The 24,062-nt window shown below is 41.1% G+C and overlaps 1 long non-coding RNA gene across 1 annotated transcript; it reads right to left on the bottom strand.

Annotated features, from left to right (window-relative positions):
• Nucleotides 1–1,991: 1,991 nt before the first annotated feature.
• On the bottom strand, nucleotides 1,992–23,389 carry LOC116984366. Its single transcript, XR_004415001.1, has 3 exons — nucleotides 23,290–23,389; nucleotides 8,111–8,124; nucleotides 1,992–2,002 (listed from the first exon to the last, which is right to left on the bottom strand). It is a non-coding gene; the product is annotated as an uncharacterized LOC116984366 (long non-coding RNA).
• Nucleotides 23,390–24,062: the final 673 nt, after the last annotated feature.

Genomic DNA, 24,062 nt, shown 5'->3' on the forward strand with positions numbered 1-24,062 from the left:
TCAAATGAATAATTTCCTTCGTTGGAGTCTTTCCAAAAATGGAGTAAGCCAGGTGGGCACATATTGAATGCAAACTGCACTGTCTGGTTTAAATGTCACGCCTGGGCTATTTTAACTACATATCTTGCTTTGCTTTATGCCTGAAACTGCTGTAAAGAAGGCATAAAGTGGCTGCCTGAAGGCACAAATTGGATGCCCCTGGGCTACCAGCAGTCTTCCAGCTAATTAGTGGGGAAAGAATTCCAAGCACTTTCTGCAAATGGGTAAGGGTTGTCTGGCATTGTGTTTTATTTTGTTTTCTTATGCAGAATTCTATTTTAATCTGATTAGACAAAGTATTTTTGCCCTTTGGAAAAGTCTCTTTTGTTACCAGACTTGCTGTTTTCAAGTGCAAAGTCAAGGTAGCCTCCTCATCATGCCCTGGTTTGAAAGACATTGGTTTTCTATTGATGAGAAAGATATCTTAAATGTGTAACGTTATGAAACTTCCTTTCAAAAGAAGGGAATTACATGTTTATAGAAATGTAAACTGGACTGCTGGTTTATAATCGTATCAATATCAAATTTTATTTCAGTCAGCCTTTTAGGAAAAATGAGCTTCGGTATTGTAGTCTAAATAAATTCAACTTACTTTCAATTATTCATTCAACAGCAGATTTTATTTAACTTTCCTATTTAGTTATGATTTCCTGATGTGGTTTGAAAGGTAAGTGCAGAGCTTGGTTAATCATCATTATAGCTTTTATTAGAATTCAGGTGTTACCATGCATTTGGAACAATTTGCAACTGCATAAAATTAAACATTTAAATAGATTACAGAAATATATTTTCAAACCATTGTCCAAATCTTGTTTCATCCATGCTCCGTTCTAGAATCCAGGTAGCCTGGTTGAAATATCTTATTTTAACATTTACTGTATAAGACTTAAGCTAATGTGTAAGTGTTGAATGGGGGATAACTGCTGTGATAAAGGTAGTGGTGTCCATACCAACATAGTTGACCTTTAAATACATTTCTTTGCAATGCACATTTTATAATTGGTTAATGCATTGCTCTGCAAATGACTAGAAACTAAATGATTAACCTGTCAGTTGCATCATTTTATATCAAGGTAGAAGGAAGTATGAAACAAACCAGTTAACCTTTCAAGATCTCACTGGTGTTCATTGGTAGCAATAACTATGCAAACTCTATTCCATTTTTATATCCTCAATATTCATCATGAAGTTATCTGGCTATACTGTATACTTAAACACAAATGTTAATTTTTGCTTAATATATCCTCATGTGATAAATTAATAAAGCAATATAAACAAATAACAACTCCTGCAATGAATTGGTCTTGTAAAAACAAGGTTATTTTTTCATGCAAAATGTGTGGAGGAATTATTCAGTATCTGTGCCAATATATCCTTTGAGTAAAAATAAAAGACTCCCATTAACTGGCACACACTGTATGATCTAATTACAGATATAAAAAGGGTAGTGTTTTTAGCACTTCAGGATACATTGGAGTATTTCCCTGATTTATTCCATATGTACAGCAATACACAATTAACACCATTCTATTTTTTGTTGCCTAATTTACAGTTTACCATATTAAATTCATAATATAAACTGAAACTTAACTAGCGACGTGTAAAAGGCAAATTAAAACACCATATGACATTTTGTGCTATTTTGGTGCTTTGTTTGGTTAAAAGAGAGCAAGCATCAATTGGTTAAATCCAATCATCATTTCTATGAAATGTAGTTTTATCTGACGTTCCAAAAGTGGAACATAAAAATAGAACATACTTCCTACAAGCCACACGATACAATTTACAAGTTGTTATTTAATAAATAATGGGCATGTAGAATTAGATATAAGTACTTAATTTAAAATATAACTATGCAGTACATTTCCCGAGGACCAAACATTTGTTTAAATTGATTTGAAAAGAAAACATAGTGTGTAAAGGAAATTAATTAATCGCTCAGTGTAACCTAAATCAATATTTTCTTTATCTATAGTAATAACATTGCTAAATCAGTAAATTGCTATCACTTTCCATGCCTTTATTCTTTTACAATTCAGTTGTTTGATCATAAATTGTCAAGTGCAATGACTTGTCTCCTCCACTTTCCAGGCTGGTCAAGACAGATTAAAAAAAACTCTAGCACACCACTGCCGAGTCTCAGCATACTATTAGCATATATACGAGATTTGACATTTTCTAATATTCTCCAGCAGAACTCATCTGTCAACCAATGATGAATTATAAAAACTCACAGCTTGGTTGAGAAAGTCTCTCCTCCCTCTGCTTCCAGTGTCCAACCTGTTTCAGACTATTTCAATAACCTTAATCATATTTTTAAGCGAAAGCAATCCAGCCCTTCGGCAACTCGTGTCTCCATAGTCAGAAAAAGCCTTCGTTAGTGTTTTCAAAATTCTGTGAACAAAAAAACACTATTAATTAAATAACTTTAAGGACAGTTAGTCTTGTAACAATAAACAAGATAACATAAATCAATGTTTGGATTCAGATCTCTATGAATGTTTCTATCCTTGCTTATTAGATTTGTAAAAAGGGCATGCCAGGGATAAATGAAAGAAGATGCCCAATACTTATTTATAGAATGAAAAATATTGCAATTTATTGGGGCAGGACAGTTCATGACAGACGATGATAAGACAGGATTCTATGAATCAACATGGAAGATACCTATACAAAAGGATGAGGACGTTATTTGATTTTTATCTGCTTTAAATGTTTTGCAATTTGGCGCATAGACTTCAAGCATGGTGGGCAAGAAGTTTTTAAAAAAAACATTCCTTTTCAGGTTCTTGACTACCATTTTCCTTCGGTTCAACCTAACAGGCATTGCCCTTAGTGGGCTAAACTATAATCACTGAAGTCAGAACATACCTCGCCATCAGGGCGTGTGTGCAGTGACGCTGTCGATCTCGGGTTTGTCCTGGCAACTTAATCCTTGTCTTCGAAGGAGGAGACATGATTATCTCAGGCTTCTCCCAGCAATTCACCCTTGCCTCAAGAGGAGGTGCTGACGGTCACGAGTTCATTCTGGTGGCTCAGTCTTTGCAACTGTGTGTGCGCGCAGTCCCTAGCTGTTTATGGGCAGCAAGAGACACTAGTGTCTCAGGGTTTCACCGACAACTCAGTCTTAGCCTCAATAGAGGTGCTGGCTGCCTTCCTGGCAGCTCAGTCTTGATTACACAATGGAGCTGGTGGTCTTGGGCTTGTCCCAGTGGCTCAGTCATCCTCAAACCTGTGACGGGAAAACAGTGAGCAGGGAAGTTCCCAACTTTCTTTCCCTCCCTCTCTCTCTTCTTTCATTCTTCTTTTACTCTTCTTTCATTCCTCTTTTTTCACCCTCTCCCTTTTCCCTTCTGGCTGGGTTTATAAGGAGCAGGATGAGAAAGTTCAGGAGGATAACCAATTGATGTTGGTGCTTGACCTCTCCTGGCATGTCAGCCAGTGATAGGGATCAGAGCAGCATCCAAGGGAAGTGGCGCTATCACAGTGTATATAACATTGATGTTATGTGTCACATAGCACCACTACAGCTTCAGCTTGGGAGTTAGACAGTTGCTAAACTTACACTGACCAGATCAATAGTTAAATTTAATTAAGAATGTAGAGCAGAGACTCATAAGTTCATAAGTTATAGGAGCAGAATTAGGTCATTCGGCCTATCAAGACTACATCGCCATTTAATCATGGCTGATTTATCTTCCCCTCTCATCCCCATTCTCCTGCCTTCTCCCCATAACCCCTGACCCACTTACTAATCAAGAAGGTACCATTGAGATAGTGTCTGTAGTGTGCTATGTCGGATGCAAAATAGATGAAACATGATAAAGAGGACATGGTGGGCATCTCCACCAGCTCTGCCAAGACCACAACCCTTACTCGGCCTTGTGTGCAGAAAGAATGAATGGGATTTGCGGGTTGCTGTTAGAATTGAACCTGAGTTTTTTCTGCAACAAAGAAGGGAAAGTGTTGGTAATATTCTTTAGGTGTTTAGGTGTACACAGCTTGTGCCTGTCATATAGAATAGTTGATCTGGAGTGCATCCTAGGTGCCACCTAGGACAGAATTAGCATTGGTCTGCACCAGTCATTCCACCTTCTGCATGCCCACTTTCAACGTGTCCAATGTGTGGGGAAGAACTGCAGATGCTGGTTTAAATCAAAGATAGACACAAAATGCTGGAGTGGGACAGGCAGCAACTCTGGAGAGAAGGAATGCATGGCGTTTAGGGTCGAGACCCTTCTTCTGACCGATAGGGGAGTGGGCAGAAAATAAATGTAGTCGGAGACAGTAAGACTGGTTAGAGAACTGGGAAGGGGGAGGGGATGGAGAGAAAGGGAAAGCAAGGGCTACTTGAAGTTAGAGAAGTCATACTGGTGGGCTACCCAAGCAAAATATGAGGTGTTGTTCCTCCCACTTGGACAGAAAGGTCAGATTGGGAATGGGACGGGAAGTTAAAGTGTTGAGCAACCGGGAAATCAGGTAGGTTTAGGCGGACTGCGCGGAGGTGTTGAGTGAAACGATCGCCGAGCCTGCGCTTGGTCTCGCCGATATACAGGAGTCCACACCTGGAACAGAGGATGAGGTTAGAGGAGGTGCAAGTGAACCTCTGCCTTGCCTGAAAAGACTGTTGGGGTTCTTGGACGGAGTTGAAGGTAAGGGTATAGGGACATGCATTGTATCTCCTGCGGTTGCAGGGGAAAGTAACTGAGGAGGGAGTGGTTTGCGTGGGAAGGGACGAGTTGACCAGGGAGTTGCGGAGCGAATGGTTTCTGCAGAAAGCGGAAATGGGTGGAGATGGGAATATGTGGCTGGTAGTGGGATCCCATTGGAGGTGGCAAAAATGTTGGAGAATTATGTGCTGTATGCGATGGCTGATGGGGTGGAAGGTGAGGATAAGGGGTACTCTGTCCTTGTAAAGAATGGGGGAGGGGGAGCAAGAGCGGAGCCAACCTTCTACTCCATTGAGGAGAGCCTAGTGAGAGCCTCATCTATAATGGAAGAGGGAAACCCCCGTTCCCTAAAGAATGAGGACATCTCTCATGACCTGGTATGGAAAACCACATCTTGGGTGCAGATGCAGCATAGACAGAGGAATTGGGAATAAGGGATAGTCTTTAGAGGAAGCAGGGTGGGAAGAAGTGTTGTCAAGAAAGCTCTGGGAGTCAGTGTGTTTATAAGAGATGTCAGTCGATAGTCTGTCTCATGTGGTGGAGACAGTGAGATCTAGAAACGGTAGAGAGATGTCGGAGGTGGCCCAAGTGAATTTGAGTGCAGGATGGAAATTAGTCGTGAAGTTAATGAAGTCAGTGAGTTCTGCATGGGTGCAGGAGGTAGCACTGATGCAGTCATCAATGTCGTGGAGATAGAGTTCGGGGATAGGGCCAGTGTTTGAATGGAACAGTGATTGTTCCCCATGCAAGTGCCCATAGCTAAACCTTGGATTTGGAGGAAGTCGAAGGAGTCGAAGGAGAAGATGTTGAGGGTAAGGACCAGCTCTGTCAGGTGGAGGAAAGTAATAGATGGAAATTGGCTGGTTCTGTGGTCGAGGAAGAAACGGAGGGCTTTAAGACCTTCCTGGTGGGGGATGGAGGTGTAGGATGACTGAACATTCATAATAAACATGAGGTGAAGGGGGCCTGGAAAATGGAAGTCATTGAAGAGACGAAGGGCGTGTGAGGTGCCTTGGACATAGGTAGGGAGGGATTGAACCAGGGGGGATAGGATGTGGAAATTAATTTAGTGGGGCATGACCAAGCAGAAACGATGGCAGGGCAGTCCTGTTTGGGGATTTTGGGGAAAAGATAAAATCGGGGCATGCAGGGCTGAGGAACGATAAAGTTGGAGGCTTTGGAGGGCAGACAGCCGGAAAGGATGAAATCTGAAATGGTGTGCGATATTAAGTCTTGGTGCTCATCTGTGGGATCATGGTCCAAGGTAGGAGGAGGTGTCTGAGAGTTATCGCCTGCCCTCAGACTGGTAGAGGTCAGCGTGCCAGACTACCACGGCACCTCCCTTGTCAGCGGGTTTGATTATAATGTCAGGGTTGCTGCAGAATGAGTGGAGGGCTGTACCTTCAGAGGGGGAGAAGTTAGAGTAGGTAAGGGGAGTGGATAGTTCAGCATGTTCAATGTTTGGTTCATATTTGTGTAAACTGGCTCCCTTGAGGGAAGATAAATAATTTTGTTAGACCTGTGCGGTTTTCTAATGAATAATAGCTTCAATTAACACGTTTTTCTATGAAAATTTGGAAAAGATCAAGGAATGTAATCTATGGACAAAGCACCTCAGACCATTGAACATTTCTACATTTAAGCATTGACACAAACATACTATTAATTTCAGAGTGAAAATTTGATGTAATAAACCAATTTTGTTTCGCATTAGTATAGTCTTGAAATTACATCTATATATTTGCAGATGACACCATTCTGGTGGGAACGATCACAAACAATGAAGAGATGGAGTACAGAAAGGAGAGAAAACTTGGTAACATGGTGTCAGGACAACAACTTCTCCCCCAATATTGTTGGGTTGCACTGCACCTTGGGTTGGGAACACTTCTGCCCAAGACGGCAAGAAATTACAGAGAATGGTGGATGTAGCCTAGTTCATTACACAGCCAGACACTCCACTATTGACTCCATCTACAGTGTGTGCTGCCTCAGCAAAGCAGCCAACATTATCAAAGACATTTCCCACACTGGTCATTCCTTCTTCTTGCTGCTCCCATCAGGCAGAAGATACAGAAGTTTAAAAGTGCTCACCACCATACACAGGATTCTAAACTGTCCATCATTAACCTTGGGTACAGTCCATTCTCCACCACCTCATTGTGGACATTGGACTTTGTCTCTGGAACGGTTGTACTATAATGTCGAGAAGTGTATTCTGCATTCTGTATCTTTCCATTTGTTCTGCCTATTGCATGAGAAAACTAGAGTTTTTTAATTGTATAGTATTATCTGATTTGATTGGTTAGCATGTAAAACAAAGCTTTTCACTGTACCTCAGTAAACGTGACAAAAATAAACCTAAACCTAAACATTCATTTGAATTCCCAGGAAAAATAATCTTGCTTCCTTGATCTTTTATAGTAGTGGCCTTCAATGTAATATAACATTGCATTGTACAAAGGTATTCATTGAAGAAAGATTCAAAGGGGAGTAAGAGGCGACCGTGGCTGACAAGGGAAGTCTAGGACAGTAAAAAGCATTTGGATAGCAGTAACATGATTGGTCCAAGTCAGCATGGATTTACAAAGGGGAAATCATGCTTGACTAATCTTCTGGAATTTATTGAGGATGTTACAAGTAAAATGGACATGGGAGAGCCAGTGGATGTAGTGTACCTGGACTTTCAGTAAGGCTTCGATAAGGTCCCACGCAGGAGGTTATTGGGCAAAATTAGAGCACATGGTATTGGGGGTAGGGTATTGAAATGGATAGAAACTTGTTTGGCAGACATGAAACAAAGAGTAGGGATTAACGAGTGGGGTACCGCAAGGCTCGGTGCTGAGACCGCACTATTTACAATATACATTAATAATTCAGATGAAGGGATTAAAAGTAACATTAGCAAATTTGCAGATGACACAAAGCTGGGTGGCAGTGTGAACTGTGAAGAGGATGCTATGAGGATGCAGTGTGACTTGAACAGGTTGGGTGAGTGGGCAGATGCATGGCAGATGCAGGTTAACATGGATAAATGTGAGGTTCTCCACTTTGGTGGCAAGAACAGGAAGGCAGATTATTAGTAAGAAAGGATTATAATTCACATTCAGATTAGTTTATTATCACATCCAACAGGGTGCAACAAATTTCTTGTTTGCATGAAACTCATAGAGTAAACAGTATACATGGAGTAATGATAAATACTACGGTAAATACGATGAGTGCAAAAGAACAGAATAGTGCAGGATCATAGTGCAAATCTGAGGAGAGCACAAAATATGGAGAAACCAAATGAGGTAGAGTTTTAAGATATGCACATGGCAGCATATCTGGTGAGGTGGAGTGAAAGAGATTATTGAATCAGGAGCTTGATAGCAGTAGGGAAGAAGCTGGTCTTAAACCTGAATGTCTGAGACTTCAAACTCCTGTATTTTCTCTCAGGTAGAAGTGAGGAAAGGGAATGGCCAGTGTGACAGGTATCCTTGACGATACTTCCAACCTTTGTGATGCAACGTACCCTGAAAATGGTCTGGATGGAAGGAAATGACACAACTATGTTGTTCCCAACATAACCAAGAATTAAGGACCTGATTCCAGGTCTTGACCCAGAAGATTGACCATCTCTTTGGCTCCACGGGCACTGCTTGACAAGCTGAATTTTTCCAACTACTTTTATTTTGCTTTGCAGCCAGTGGCGGACTGGCCAGGGTGTCAGCTTGCCCGATGGCAAGTGGGCCCCTGAATAAGTGATAGCAAGTGATGGCAAGTGGGGCCCTGTTAAATGATAGCATTGAAGTTGTGGGTGGGCCCCCTTTGTCTCCTGGCAACCAATATTTTTAGACCCAGTCCGCCACTGTTTGCAGCCCAGTATCTGCGGTCTCTTGCTTAAGCCATGGGTTAAGTGAGCTCCTCATGTCACCTCAGACTGAGCTAGCTCTAAACCTAGCCCAGCTCCCAGTAAAAAAATAAAGTAGCCCAGCTCTCAATGGTAGGCAAATGTTAAACCAATCCTCAGTCACAACATAAGCAGAACCTAGATTCCAGTGAACAGTCATCAGTGATAACCTTATCATAAATCTCATCCCAAAGACGCCCCAGTATTAGTCCAGTTCACAGTCACGGCCCAGATTAAAACAAGCAGCTGGTGACAACCTGTCTTAACCCCATTCTCAGTGACACACCATGTCACTGCACACGCATGTAGCTTCCTCTGCCAAGCTATGCATGCCTTATCTTTGTGACAGCCAAGATGTAGTCCGCTTTTCTCTCACATCCCAAACTTAGCCCAGCTCCCAGAATCAATCCATACTTAAACCAGCTTCCAATGAGAACTAAGAGTTAGCCCAGATCCTAATAACCCAGATTTCACCCTATTCCCTGCGACAATCCAGTTTACCATTGCATTCTGTAACAATCCAGATGAAACTCAGCCCTCAGTCAAAACCCAGACTTAACCAGGTGGGTTGTCACCAGACTTGGTTCAACCTCAGTGATATCGTAAAATGAAGACAATCAGTCCAGATTTAATCTAGGTCAAAGTGCCAGCTGAGCAAATCCAATACAAAGTTGCAGCTCAAACTCATTCCAGGTGAAGTGTGAATGAAGCCCAGAGCCCTAGGTATGTGGTGGCATCTCTGAGAAGGGGATGGGAAAGTGGTGATTATTGCTACAGGTCATAGGTGAAAAATGAGCAATGTCTTCTCTGCATCTTCCCTTTTCCAAGAATGCACAATAGTTATGCCATAATTTGCAATTTGTAATGCACGACTGAATTATGGATACTGTTGATGTTCTCGATGCAAAGTGACTTCTTCTCCAGCTGGCATTATAGTTCCATAGATGTGCATAGACTGCAGGTTCCTCAATCAATTGCACACTAATATGGAACTTCAGGCCTTTTCCTGAAAGCATCCCCAGATTACTCTGAGGCATAACTTGGAAGTCCTCATGGTGCTTTGTTCAACACCTTCATTCTTAGAGAGTCCACTGTACCTACCATATTTAAGCAGTTGTTCCTCCAGGAAAGTAGCGCTTTGGTAGAAATGAACTATCTTCTCTGTTTTCTGTTCTATTACAAAATGCCTCTAAAACTTGTGCAATTGGCCACGAGGAAAGTATAAAGTGCCGTTGGCAGTGCCACAGCTGATACAGAGATAGTTTGTGCTCTTCCAAGAGAGTGTTTCATTCTTTTCTTATCCTGCACACTGCACACTCTGGCCACCCTGAGGGCTTTGCTGATCTCTGCTGCACAGGGTTAGGAGTTCGGGGAGGAGGAGGAGGAAGCAATATTGGCAACAAAGTGATGGTTTCCGTAGAGTCTAAAGGACCCGTTGATGACAAGGTGACTGTTCCATTAACTCCATTCCCAGGCAAAGAGGCATTGACACTGGTCTTGCCAACACATGACTTTTGAACTTTAAATGGAAACATAATATAAACATATTTGCATTCAGCAATGACATCACAACAATTCCACTTAATAACAGCATCATCTATCTCCAATGTAAAAAACATTACTTTCGAGATCATTTATGATCAGGACATAACGAGGCACTAAAAAATTGGTTCTGCTGTAGCACGAGGAAGGTTGATAATGTAAATCAGAACATCATTCATCTGCTCAGATCACCGACAGTAATGTAATCATTTAATCTTGGCACCTTTGAATGAATCAGACTTTCACAAACTCATAAATCCAAATTTGAGAGTCAGTTGGGTTAACCAGTTTGTTAACTGCATGATCATTGCAAAGTTAGCATGATTCTAAAATATCTCATGGTTTTGGTTCTTGGTTCTTGGGTCCTCCAAAATATTCCAACTGGAATTTAAACTGGAGGTGGTGAAGGGAGGGATTAAGCCAGAAAGGGTATAAAGAACACGCACTATAGAATTTAACATAAAACATCCCCACACAGCAGAATCAAAGTTTCCCACTGTGGGAAGGCACCAAAGTCAGTCTCTTCCTCCACTGTTCCTCATGGTCAGGTCAAGTGATTTATTTTGCCTTCATTGCTGTTAAGTCCATGTTATGATATCACATGTGCTGGAACATGTTTAGGCTGAATTTAGAATTGGTTGCCTTTAACATTTTAATCAAGAAAATGGAAAAATGTGCTCATCCAAAAAAACATACTCGTTTAAGGGATGCCTTTTGGGTATTTTTCCTTCCTGTTCATCGCGGGTGTGCATTTCAGTCAGCGCTCCCCCGCTTTCCCTGAACCCCGCCTTTGCTGTGTGTGTGTGTGTGTGTGTGTGTGTGTGTGTGTGTGTGTGTGTGTGTGTGTGTGTGTGTGTGTGTGTGTGTGTGTGTGTGTGTGTGTGTGTGTGTGTGTGTGTTCGATCGATCCAGCTCGCGGTTTCATCGCTGACGGTCGATCCAGCTCGAGGTATTTCAGGCGAGTGCCCTTGAGCTTAAAGGTCGAAGACAGTCGCTGAAAGGTCGCGTGAGTGGGACAGGCCCTTTACCACTGAATATACAGATGCTTAATATACAATGATAGATTTATTTATCGTGGAAATGCTGGTGATGCCCAAGCAGAAATCTGTGGCTGATGAATTCAGAAGTGACCCACACACATATGCATTTGCTAACTTTATTAATATGTAATAAAGACTAACGTAAAATAATGTGAAGAACTCCACTCAACCCCAGGTTTTGCTCAGTTTTCAGAAAACAGTAATGTCCATGTATCATTTTCCAGTTTAAACTGTCTCATAGTAAACTCAGTGAATTCCCACATGATGAGCTAAAATTTGAATGATCTGAATGAAATCTCAAACACAATGGATAAATGCCTGAATGTTGAAGACACAGTCAAGAGAATGAAAAGGTTCAGCCTGCCATTTCTGTCACTGTCCATATCTTTCAGTAATGTGATTGGCCTGAAGATAAAATTTATTCAGTTCTTTAATAATTTAAAACATATCATCTCTCTGTAGTATTTCGATATCTTAAGTAACAGCAAACATGAATAAAAACTGTGTGAAGGAAAACCATTCCATCTTATTACTTTATTAAAAATACAGATGTTATGAAAACTAGATGGTGTGTTGCCATTTCTAAGGCTGCTTCAATATTTCCCATGATCTCAATTCTTGAAATGTTGCCTTGTAGGTGGTTTGAGTAAGAGGCAATAACTGTGTGCATAAATTTTTTAAAGTTTTACATATAAAACAATTAAAAAACAACATACAATTTATTTGAATGTTGCATAAGGTGGTAGTTGTGAAAGTTGTAGATGTCCATGAGAAGAAGCATTCCTTCTCATTTTCATTAAATGAATGTGCAGCAGCTTGTATCCAATCTCTGATGTTGCATTGTATTATCTTATAATACTGTTTCCTATTAATAAAATGATTGTATTCCTACAGTCAATTTACTTGAATAGCACCAGTCTACTAGGAAATGCAGGCATAGTATGAAAGTTCTAGCTATCTGTCAGTGGAAGCATTTCTTTCATTTTTGATTAAATGACTAAGTGCAGCAGCCTGTATCCTATCTCAGCAATTGAATCTATTGCATTGTATTATTTTACATTTTGATTGAAATGATGTCACTGGCAGATAAAAGTCAGGCCTGGGCTGTAATTGAATCAGACTGAGCTGTTTATTCTACTGATCTACAGCTGTGATTCACTTGTCCTAACACAGAATGCATAAAAGATCCACTCTTGTTTAACACACTGTAGATTTTATCTGTTTCAAATGGAGCACCACAAAACAAGAGACTTTGCATCTCAAAGTGTGGGAGCGTGAAAGGGCATCATCTGGAGAACTTTTCATGTGTGACCAAAACTTTCAATAAATAAATTTCACGTTGCACAGATGCCAAATGTAAGTGGAGTGTGATGGACAATATCTAAATGACAGTAAATAAGAACTTGCAAATTTAATGCTTTCAATGCAGTTGTTAAAATGGATGAGACTCAAAAGATGCATTTCACAACAGAGAATTGCTCAATGCAATCCTACTATAATCAAAAAATATTTCCAAGTTGCAGAGATTTTCTGAACTCGTTGGTGTAATTTTGTTTTTTTATCTTCTGTAAATGAAAGTTGAAATCCATAGTAAAATGGAAACCGGAGGAGGTGCTGTCCTGAATGGCTGCCTGTCCTGCAGCTGTCCGTTTTTTTTCACTTCTTTTTTATTATTTTTAGTATGTCAAAGCGTGTAGTCAGGGGGTCTAATCTTTTTATGTGTGGGGGGTGGTGGGGGGGAAGGGGGAAACTGCTTTTCAAGTCCCTACCTGGTCGGAGGGACTGCCTTCCTCCGAGCAGAGCCTTCGACCTGTCCTCGCGGCCTACCAGCGGGTCCTGGAGCGACGTTTCCCTGAGGGGACCTGGCCAGAACCTCGGCTTTGACGGCGGCGCAGCGCTGGAGCGCTGTTGCGGAGCGGGCGATGCCTTTCCTGGGTCGCCGCGCTGGAACTCCAGTATGCTGGGACCGCCAATAAGAACATTGTGGAGCCGCGGTTCTGTGGAGCGGCCAGCTGCGGCGCTGAACTTTACATCCCGGAGCCTGGGATCTCTCACCGAGATCGCCAGTGTGTGGAGCTCCATCCGGCGCGGTCTGTTGGCTTGGAAGCCGCGGTCTCCGGTGGGAAGGCGGCCGTTCCTGGCACCCCAAGCCGCTGGGGGTTCTCCCGACGCCGGAGCATCATCACCCGGCGAGAACATCGGGTGCCGTGGCGGCGACTGTGGAGGCCTCAATACGCCCGACTCTGGGTGGACAAGAGGATGGGGACTGGACTTTGTGCCTTCCCCTACAGTGGGAACCACTGTGGGGAGATGTTTTTGTGTTTTGATGTTGAACTTCTTGAATGCTATGTTGTATTTTTATTAGTGTGCTGCAAGGATATCTGAATTTCCCCTGAATAAGGGGATTAATAAAGTAAATCTAATCTAATCTAATCTAATCTAAAACTTTATCAATATATGATCATTGGATTAGAACTGTTTTTCAGATCTTGTCTAATGATTCAGTGCAATACTCTAAGCTGAACACCCAGAAGACTCACAGCTCATTCCCAAGATGGGAATAGGGAGCTTCCAACTAATATAGGAAAAGATAAATGTTCATCTTTTTGGGGTATTATTTGCTATTTTGAATACAAAGAGTTGGAAGAATATAACAGTTATTTCAACAAGCCTAATTTTTCCTTAGACTGAAGAGAGGAGAAATCATCCAAGGTTTTCTCTGGTTGCTGCCAAGTTATGACATGAAAAATATAGATGTGTTATGACTGATATGGCCAAAGGTGATTTGAGCTCAGCTGTGATGATCAAATCATACACCGATATGAATGTGGGCGTTCTACTGCCACCCATTGCAGCAGCAATTCTGTGGCTGAATGAAAGTAGAAAGCTATGATCAGTGCTTTTACTATGGACATACATGTGCTGTACATTTATCCCATTTTAACTTGATACAGGTGCAGGAATGCTGTGCCAGCATATATCACCACAAAAAAAACACTTTCATTGTTTCAAACAACCCAGCATAAATTCGTAGTTGCAAATGTTTAACTAATTTACATGCCTGTTTTTACACTAAAAATAGGTAGGGCCTCCATTGGGCAAACTGAGTTGGTGTGACAAAATTAGGAGTGTCATCTTGATAATGGTCAGTTCAATATGTCTTTAATATTTAAGAAAATAGACACAAAATGCTGGAATAACAGCGGGCCAGGCAGCATCTCCGGAGAAAATCAATAGGTAATGTTTCAGGTCGAGACCCTTCATCAGACTGTTTTACTTGTGTTTTACTTAATGTTTGACGTTCTGTATAAAAATTAAATCAAATAGTCCTACAACATCTTACTTTCTAAGCTTCAGAATGAGCATTATCAGTTCATCTATTCTTGATGGCAAATTAAATCTCCCTCAGCCATTCTTGGATGTGTGAGACTCATAATCGCTTGTTGGCATTGGACAAGAAGATTAGATTGGATTAGATTAGATTTGTTTATTGTCATTCAGACCTTTCGGTCTGAACAAAATTTTGTTTCCCTGCAGTCATACATATAATAAAAAATGACAAAAACACACAATCAACACAAATTTAACATCCACCACAGTGAGTTCACCAAACACCTCCTCACTGTGGTGGAAGGCAAAATCTTATAGTCTCTGTCTCTTCCCTCTTTGTTCTCCCTCTGCGCCAAGGTGAAAAAAACGAGCGAAGGAAGAGACCAAAACATGTTTCTCCCACCCCACCCACACACATACACAACTTAATAAAACAAAATTAACTAAAACATGACAAAGGAACAAAAAGAAAGAAAAAAAAACAGACGGACTGCAGGTGGGCCGCAGCTGTTAAGCCAGCGCCGCCATCTTGAAGAAAGGTGAATTAAATGGCTTTGCACTAATCTTTCAAAACCCCTCATATGTTAAATGCAACAAATGCATCGCGTGGGAATAACTTTGCACACTCCCACAATGTTTAATGCAGCAAATAGTGCACTTGACCCCAGCCATCTCCTGATCAAATCATAATCATTGCCAAAGTTGACCATTTTGTCTCCAGACAGACAAGGATGTTATGTATAGGAACTGTAGGAAAGAACTGCAGATGCTGGTTTAAATCAAAGATATACACAAAATGCTGGAGTAACTCAACGGGACTGGCAGTATCTCTGGAGAGAAGGAATGGGTGACGTTTCAGATCAAGACCCTTCTTCAGACTGATGTGTGTCCACTATGGTTTCCTTTTCCTGATCTATTTTTTTAAGATGTTGTTGAAGCCCTCGGCTATACGGTTAGAACAGGTTATCTCACATTCTCAACCTGCACCCAAATCCCTTGATTCCTTCAGTCCCCAAATAAAGCACGTCACAGTGAAGATGAATTCACAACAATTTGTATGGAGAATTCTATTGGTTCACAGTCCTCTGAGAAAAGAATAGCCTTAAAAGAGCATTCCTTTTAGTTTAGTATTATACCCCAGTTCCTTTTTCTCCAGCAAGGGGAGACAGTCACTTGGTATCTCAACTCTAGCTTTCTCCTACATGCATGGTTGCCAATAGAGTAACAAATGGAACATGTCTCTGAAGAGTCCATGAAAAGATCTTATCCATCAAAAATTGGGAACTTCTATCAAAATAGAAAAACTACTCCAAGGTTGAGACTATCATTGGATTGGAATTAAGGGACCAGTCTTTACTTTTAGGGATTAAAGATACCTGCAAAATAAATGAAAACATTGAGGATGATTTGACATATGCTATTGGTATTCTCACAATAGGAGCAATGTAAGAAAGTGGGCGTGCACAGTGCTAGGATTGGGGAAGACCAACCATTCTTTCACCAGCTTTTGCAAGTGCTCCATTTTAAATGTGCTGCTAATTGGTTGAATATATTTAAATTATTCTATATCATTTGCCAGTATAGTACTTTGCTATTACACTTTGAGGGGTTTATAACAACACACACTATACTTGAGGTTACACCACCGAAGATAAAACTTTTTGGATATATTAGGTAATTCAGGATATGCTGCAGAATTTTCTAAGCGGGTGGGGGGTGGGGGGTGGGGGGGGGGGGGGGGGAAGGGGGGATTTAAAAAACACAACTTCATTGCAAATTAAAAACTGGCTATTGTTCATCTGAGGTCCATTTTACTCCATGATAATTGTCCTGGATAGCCGCCAATCCATAGCCAGCCGCTTTGATCCCGCGCTGAAGTTGAATAATCAGGGACAGAATTAGCAGTCACTTGGACAAGTGTGGAGTGATTAGAGAAAGCCAGCATTATCACGTCTAGCTAACACCATAGAGCTATTTGATAATGTAATACTTCTATGTGGGAATTGCATTTGATGTGGTATATCTGGACCTTCTAAAAGCAGATAATGTGCATCAAAGTAAACATCATCAGGATTTGGAAGCCATGGAATAAAAGAAACTGTATCAGCATGAATAGAAATCAGTGAAGTAACAGCAGACAGAGGGCAATCATGACATTTCTTTGTCAGACTGGAAGACAGTGCACACTGGAGCTCGACAGAAGTCCATGCTTTATTTGATATATACTAATGGATATGGACGTGCGTGTGTTGGGCACAAGTACAAAATCTGCAGATGCCACAAAACTTAGAGGTGTGATTTGCAAGGACAGAAATAGACTTCAAGAAAATATAGACAGGCTGGGGAAATAGGTGGATTAATGGCAGACGAAATGAGAGAAGTCTGGAGGGATATGCACACAGTTTGCTGAAAGAAGCAGGGCGAGTTGGCTAAAATGAGCATGAGATCCTGAGTTTTATAAATCATGGGTTATAATCACTTCATATATTATAGTCAATGAGCTCAAGAGTTCTTTTACTTTGGCATTTAGTTTCAACGAGGTTAAGATTAATCTGGTCACCATATCTTCAAAACACGTTAAACCCACTCATGAGCCTAATTGCTTGTTCCGACAAAATGTTTCAGTAAGCATCATTTAAGAAAACCTACAGAACAAAAATAAAGTAATTCAGTGTATTGAGCCTATTCCCTTTCATGAGTAATTTAAACTATTCACCCATGGAATCTAGTGGACTTAGTAAATCTATCAATTCAAACTTCCTACTGGCTTGACAGGGTGGTGGAGGGAGAGGAAATCTGATAAAAGGACAGAAATAACTTAGCAATGTGATCAAAGCAGAACAGATTGCTAAATTGATTTATTTGTACGCATTTTATACTTGAATAACTGGTATAACTTGCCAATTTCTACCTCAAACAGCACTTAAGATTAAAATGAAAGAAGCAAGTAACTGGAATATATAAAGGAAACTTTGCAAATAATTTATAGTGGTGGAATGTATTCAAAGTTATTTGTAAGGATAAATTGAGGTACATAAATTAAGCCTCATAGTATTCACAATGCAGTCTCCTTTACACCAGAGAAAGACATACATCTGCAATTTCCATCAGGAAGTCAATTCTACCTGCCCTTTTCACATAAATTTCATAGTCTAAATATCCAAATTTGTACACAAATCACAGGAAAAAATTACATTTTTTCAAAGGGTATTCTACTAATTTTCTGAACATAAATTGCCATTTGAAGCAATTTGTGCTTCTGGAGCTGCTTGAATGGGTTTTGTTAAGTCACACATTACCTTTATGGTTGGCAAGCACCTTAGATTGGTGCATTACTGTTGGTCTACAAAGCTTCATAATCAGATGATGGCTAATTATGAGTCTAATTTGAGATATGATAGCCCAATATTTTTAACATGAATGTCTCTTGTACCAGTTTGGAGGAAAAACATTTTAAACTCTTGTTTAAGAAGGAACTGCAGATGCTGGAAAATCAAAGGTAGACAAAAATGCTGGAGAAACTCAGTGGGTGAGGCAGCATCTATGGAGTGAAGGAAATAGAAGAAGGGTCTCGACCCGAAACGTTGCCAATTTCCTTCGGTCCATAGATGCTGCCTCACTCAAAAATACGAATGTATAGACAGGACGACACTACAAATGTAAAGGAAGCCATGCGTGCTCCCATTTTTGTGCTTCTTGTATACATGTTTTTAGGAATAACATTTATTTTTTGAAAGAGAAACATTCACCGGACGGCTGGAAGCCATGATACAGCATTTCAAACACTGCCGAGGGTAATGTCTGCACAGGAGTTGGCACACAGGTGGGAGCTGGCACCAGATTCACCAATGCTGCCTTTGGCATCCTTAGCAGAGACAGTCATCCTGCACACCAAGGGATCCAGACAACTGCCCTTGCCAAGATGAAACAGCAAACAAGGAAGCGGCAAAACGTCTAGACAGGGGGTCCCCCGCACCTGGCCACACTCCCTAAAGAAGGTTAATGATCACACTTTGTAGTCAACGTTGGTGGAGCCAGCCAAGAGTCCTCTCTACCAATGCAAGCACTGTATGACTCACACATAACACTGCTCCAGCACCCACGTGTATCTCTCGCAGCCCAAATAACCACTATTTAGCCAATGCAGATACTTCACTCATTGCCGGACGGAGTAGGCTGTTCACAACAAATTGATGTGGGAAAGCCACCCATGAGCGGGCCAGTCGGTTAGAGGAGAGAGTAGTGTATCACAAAGCTGATGACCAGAGGAGAGCTGGAAATTACTAAAGATGACCGTGTGGTCATATCTAATCTGCCTTTCCACATTCAGTCTCTCCATGCTTAGCTGTCTATTCCCTTCAACAGCACCAAGTCCTTGTAACATGTAGGTGCGTCCCTATTGAATGAGCCAAGAGACTCCACAGAGGGAGAAGACACACACACTGTTGCGGAATTTGTCGCTCACATCCACTCACACAGATTGTCTGGATAGTGGGACAGCCCATAAACAAACCTGGTAAGAATTATCAGCACATATTCCCGTATTAAACAGCATCCCTGAATTTCCTAGATTGCTAGGCCACTGATGCTTTGGGAATGTCAGTGGATGTGTGGAGTACAAATGTGGCTGTCCACCCTCTGGAGTTGCTAGTCAGCCAGCTAGGTCAGGCTGCTGCCACTTCTGACAAGGCACTACAGGTTAAAGCCAAGTCATGCTGACCCAGAGCTGCACACAGCCACCCAGCCACAGTTCTTCTCTGCAACAAGAAAACGGAGCGTGGGCCAAATAAAGGCACTTAGAAGATGAGTGTTGAGGAGGTGTATCAGTGTTTAGTAATGTCATTGCATTAATGTATACAATTCTTGCCCATGTTGATTTACTTGTTTCCAGTGATTTCTATAGAAGGAATACTATGTTGGGCGTTAACAGAAAGATTCCAACAGGGGAACTGCTAGTGGGGGGGATTTGCTTTCATTGGCAGCGGTGGATTGTGGTTATTATGGGAATAAGTTTTTGGAGAGCCTGCCTACTCTTTGCTGCAGTTTGGTTGAAGCCTGCTTCCACACCAGCTCCACTTATTGTGCCAGCCTCTGTCATCTGGCAAACTTCAACACAAATGAAGAGTAGAATTTAGCTTTCAAAGTGAGGATGCCATGTAACATGGAATCATCTTGCAGCTATTCATGAACCCTGCCAACACTTATAAGCACAAGAAGTTATTTTGTGAAGACAAATAAAGTGATCCACTGTTGTCATTTTATCAGCCTCACTTTTGTTCTTTCATCCTTGCCTATTCTCTGCATCCCATAACCTACTTCTAGTTCTGATAGAAGTTCATTGATCTAAAACATGTTCTCTTAGTTTAGTTTAGCTTTGTTTTGTTTAGTTTAGTTTAGGTTAGTTTAGTTTAGTTTAGGATAGTTTAGTTTAGTTTAGTTTAGTTTAGTTTAGTTTAGTTTAGTTTAGGTTAGTTTAGTTTAGGTTAGTTTAGTTAATGGAAACAGGTGTTTCAGCCTACCGAGTCCACTCCGACCAGTGACGCCTGCACACTAACACTCTCCTACACACACTGGGGACAATTTACCATTTACAGAAGCCAATTAGCCTACAAACCTGTATGTCTTTGGAATGTGGGAGGAAATCGGAGCACCCGGAGAAAACCCATGCAGGTCTCGGTGAGAACATACAAACTCTGAACATACAGACAGCAGGCATAGTCAGGATCAAACCCGGGTCTCTGGCACTGTAAAGCAGCAATTCTACTGCTACACCATCTTGCCACCCCTTTCTTAGGTAAAGAGAATGATACTCCACAGAATGTTCCTGGTGCAGTATTACCAAGGTCCTATATAATTACAATAAAATTTCCTTACCGGACATGATATATTCAAATACTTCCATGATAAAGGCTAACATGATGTATCGCTTGCTCCACCTGCATGCTAACTTTCAGTGATTTGTGTACAAACACATCTGTCACTTTGAACGGCAACAATACCCAATCTCTCACCATCTAACAAATTCTCTGATTTACCATTATGTAAATCGACGTGGATAACTTCACATATTTCCATCTTAAGAACATGAGAAATGGAAAAAGTGCAGGCCATTCAGTCCCTCAGATCTGCTTCAACATTCAATAAAATCACACCTGACCTTTTACCACTTTCCTGTACTAACACCATATCGCTGGTTCTATCTAAGTATCTATCAATGTTTCCATTGAATACTCAGTGACTGAGCCTCCACAGCCCTCTTGTGAAAAGAATTCCAAAGATTTGCTGGGCGAAGAACTATTCTGTCAGTTCTGGCCTGAATGGACAACTGCTTGTATGGGTCTACATTTGGAGCAAGCCCAAGAGGGTTAGATGACATTGCCTATTCCTTTTTCTTATATTTGTATATAAAGCAGATTTTGTTACATTCTTTTTCATTGTGTTCTATATTCTATATGGTGAAAAAATGGAAAATACGTCCATAAACCTGTCTCACCATATCTTTTACATGTGACTATGGATCATAAATCGAAGACAACTTTTAAATCAAACATTTGCACAGCTGTACTTACAAGTTTGATTCTTTGTTAAGCATTATCCTCCTGCCATTGTATTGCCTTTCTAGTCAAATGTTCTTTGCCTCTGCTTGCATATGAAGAATAACCATTGAGTGGGCCCATGTTCTCCAGCAAGAAACTAATGGCTTCACAAAACAAGTAGACATTTGGCAAAATAACGTAGGTAAGAAAAGTATGACGTGTATTATACCACTGATCGGTACACCGTATATTTAACCATCAATATTAGGAAAAATAGATTAATACTGTGTAAACACAGACTATCTGCGTCAGAAATTAATCTTGAATATCAGGCACAATGGATTCATAACGAATTGTACTGTTTTTTAATATGAAGTAATTATGGACAAGTACAGCTTCAAAGAAGCATTAATATATTAGAAAATACATTGTATTATTTCCCATCAATTCTTTATTTTACGTATGATGCAGGTAATTAACAAGGGGCTTAAATAATTTAGCTCGAAGATATATTCATATTGCTAACAAATCATGACATTGCTTACACATGGTGCTGTATAACACTTCATTTTATTGTCCTTCGGTTTTCTTTAAACAGCTCTTTAAAACATTTTTACTGAAGGATCAAGATCTGAATGAAAGAAGCAATGAATCAATGTAGACTGCTTGATATTCACTTGCATGGTTAAACAAAGGATGTTGTATTTTAATTAGATGTACTGTCAAAGGATTATATGTAAAACTGCTGCCATTTGTTGTTAGTATTTTTTAAAACTATTTTAATACCTGCGTGGTCAGCAGACAAACATTTTCATCCTCTTTTTAAGTGCAAGTTTTTCTGAACAAGTAATGTGGGTCAATTTCAAAAAGGATAATTGTAATCATTAAATCATTAAAATTTTGTCTATGCTTCACAGAGCATGGAGAAAATTAACTTCCCACCAACCTCATTTTTTTTGCTGAACATGAAATAATGATTTTCTGCCAGTATAATTACAAAGCTAACATCTGATAGAGTCAGCATCCAGGGGGGATTATCACATGCATGAGTATTAGACCTCATTACCAGCTTGACTGCAAAATTATTACATCTTGTAATTGGATGGCGAGATTTATATACAGATTGGCCCGGTTCTCTGTAAGATTGTAATTACAAGCTTCATTGGTTTGCTACTTATCACACAGTGCAGGAGGAGGCAAAAAAACAAGCAAAGGAAAGACCATTTCATTAACCTGTAACCCTATCAAGGGAGGAGCACTGTAACATCCCTGTATTTATTAGGGCAAATAGATCTGTTTGCAGACGGAGCCATTTATTACCGGCTGACAAATGGGATTTCATTTATTTAACCCCAGTGATCTATTTCAGTAAAATGTATAAACGAGCCATCCATTTTATGATTCCAGAGTCAACGCCTCAATTATCTAAAGGCTAACTGCCTGTTAAAGCACCCATCTGCTGAGATGAATTCATTGATTTAATTTGCCTCATGTTTCTGAATGATTCCTACCAGACAGGGAAAAAAACATCAGAGTGATTTGGTGTACGAACACAATTCTCTGTATACGTGTCCGTGTCCCTTTCCAGAATACAAGAGGCAAATCAATACTGGCTTAATTTTTTTTGAGACGAGGAGTTAAGTTGTTCAGTTGCTGGCTGAACACCTTTGTTCTCTGACAACAAGTAATCTCTGTCGTGGAATTAATATTGACAAGCTAGCTCCTTTGTAGATAATTTTGTATTGGTGTGCTCCAATCAGGGAGCCGACAGTAATAGAGTTGTTATTAGAGTTCATTACGGAGCCTGTGGATCAATGACTGCAAGGAGAGACAGAAGCCGAGCAGTTACTGGAAGCTCATTTATTTAAAGGTACATAAGATGTGCTATTTATTTTGTTTCTCCCTGTGACTTCACAACAGCCCCCATGATGTCAAAGGATCGTAGGACCCAATGGCAAACATTTACCCCTCCAGCCTCCAGAGCCATTCGGGGAAGTGTGGCTGATCTTTGACCTGGCTCCATATATATTCATTCCCAGCATCATTCAATATCTCTGCTTAACAAAGATCTATCAATTTTGAATTTAAAATTAACAATTCACCCAACGTCAATTGTCACAGAATGATGCTATAGTTAATGTAACTGCACTTCTTGAATCTGAACATGTATGTTCCCTTGTCATTAATCACTTTAATGATTGTCTCTCCACCTCCACCCTTGGTTTCTGCACCTAAACCAAGATAATTTAGTGGTCTGAGAAACGACTACTGGAGTTTTCAACAAATCTTTATTCACAAGTTTGATTGCCAGTATGCAGGTTCTACAGACACGTCTGCACACAACAGTGGTCAGCCCTGAACTAACGCGCGCAAGTGAAAAACCGCGCGAAACAAGCGGCCCCTCCCGAATCACGTGACCGTGGCTTCCGAACGCCAGGTTCGATCTCTGCATACGCCAACAGGCGCCGCTACATGGTCCCCGCCAGAATCCGCAGTATGGAAATACATGGGTAAACGGGCGGTTCGACCGGAACGCGTAGTCCAAGGTCGCGGAGTGAGCGTAACATTAGGGACCGGCAAAACAGGACCGGAGGGGCTCGAAAAACGCGAAGCAGGAATGGGCACGAAAAACGCGAACGAGGGGACTGGAGAAACAGGTAACAGATAACGGGTGCAGAGGGCGGCAAAACAGCTGGTGGACGTCCTCTACGCCGTGGAGTAGCCACTGTCACTGGGCTATCCTCGTCGACGTGTGCTGGCTTAAGGCGGCTCAAGGAGACAAACTCCTTTCTGCCACCCATGTCCAACGTGGACGTCGAGACACCAGTACTGAGCACCTTGTACGGACCCTTGTACACCCACTGTAATGGCGAGCGATGAGCGTCTCTACGGAGAAAAACATAAGCACAATCCCGTAACATAGTAGGCACATGCACCGAAGACGAACCATGCCAGAAAGTGGGAACCGGGACCAAAGCGCATGCCCGCTCACGAAGGTCCGCTAACAACG

Source organism: Amblyraja radiata, chromosome 2 (assembly GCF_010909765.2).
Source record: "Amblyraja radiata isolate CabotCenter1 chromosome 2, sAmbRad1.1.pri, whole genome shotgun sequence".
Classification (NCBI taxonomy): Eukaryota; Metazoa; Chordata; class Chondrichthyes; order Rajiformes; family Rajidae; genus Amblyraja; species Amblyraja radiata.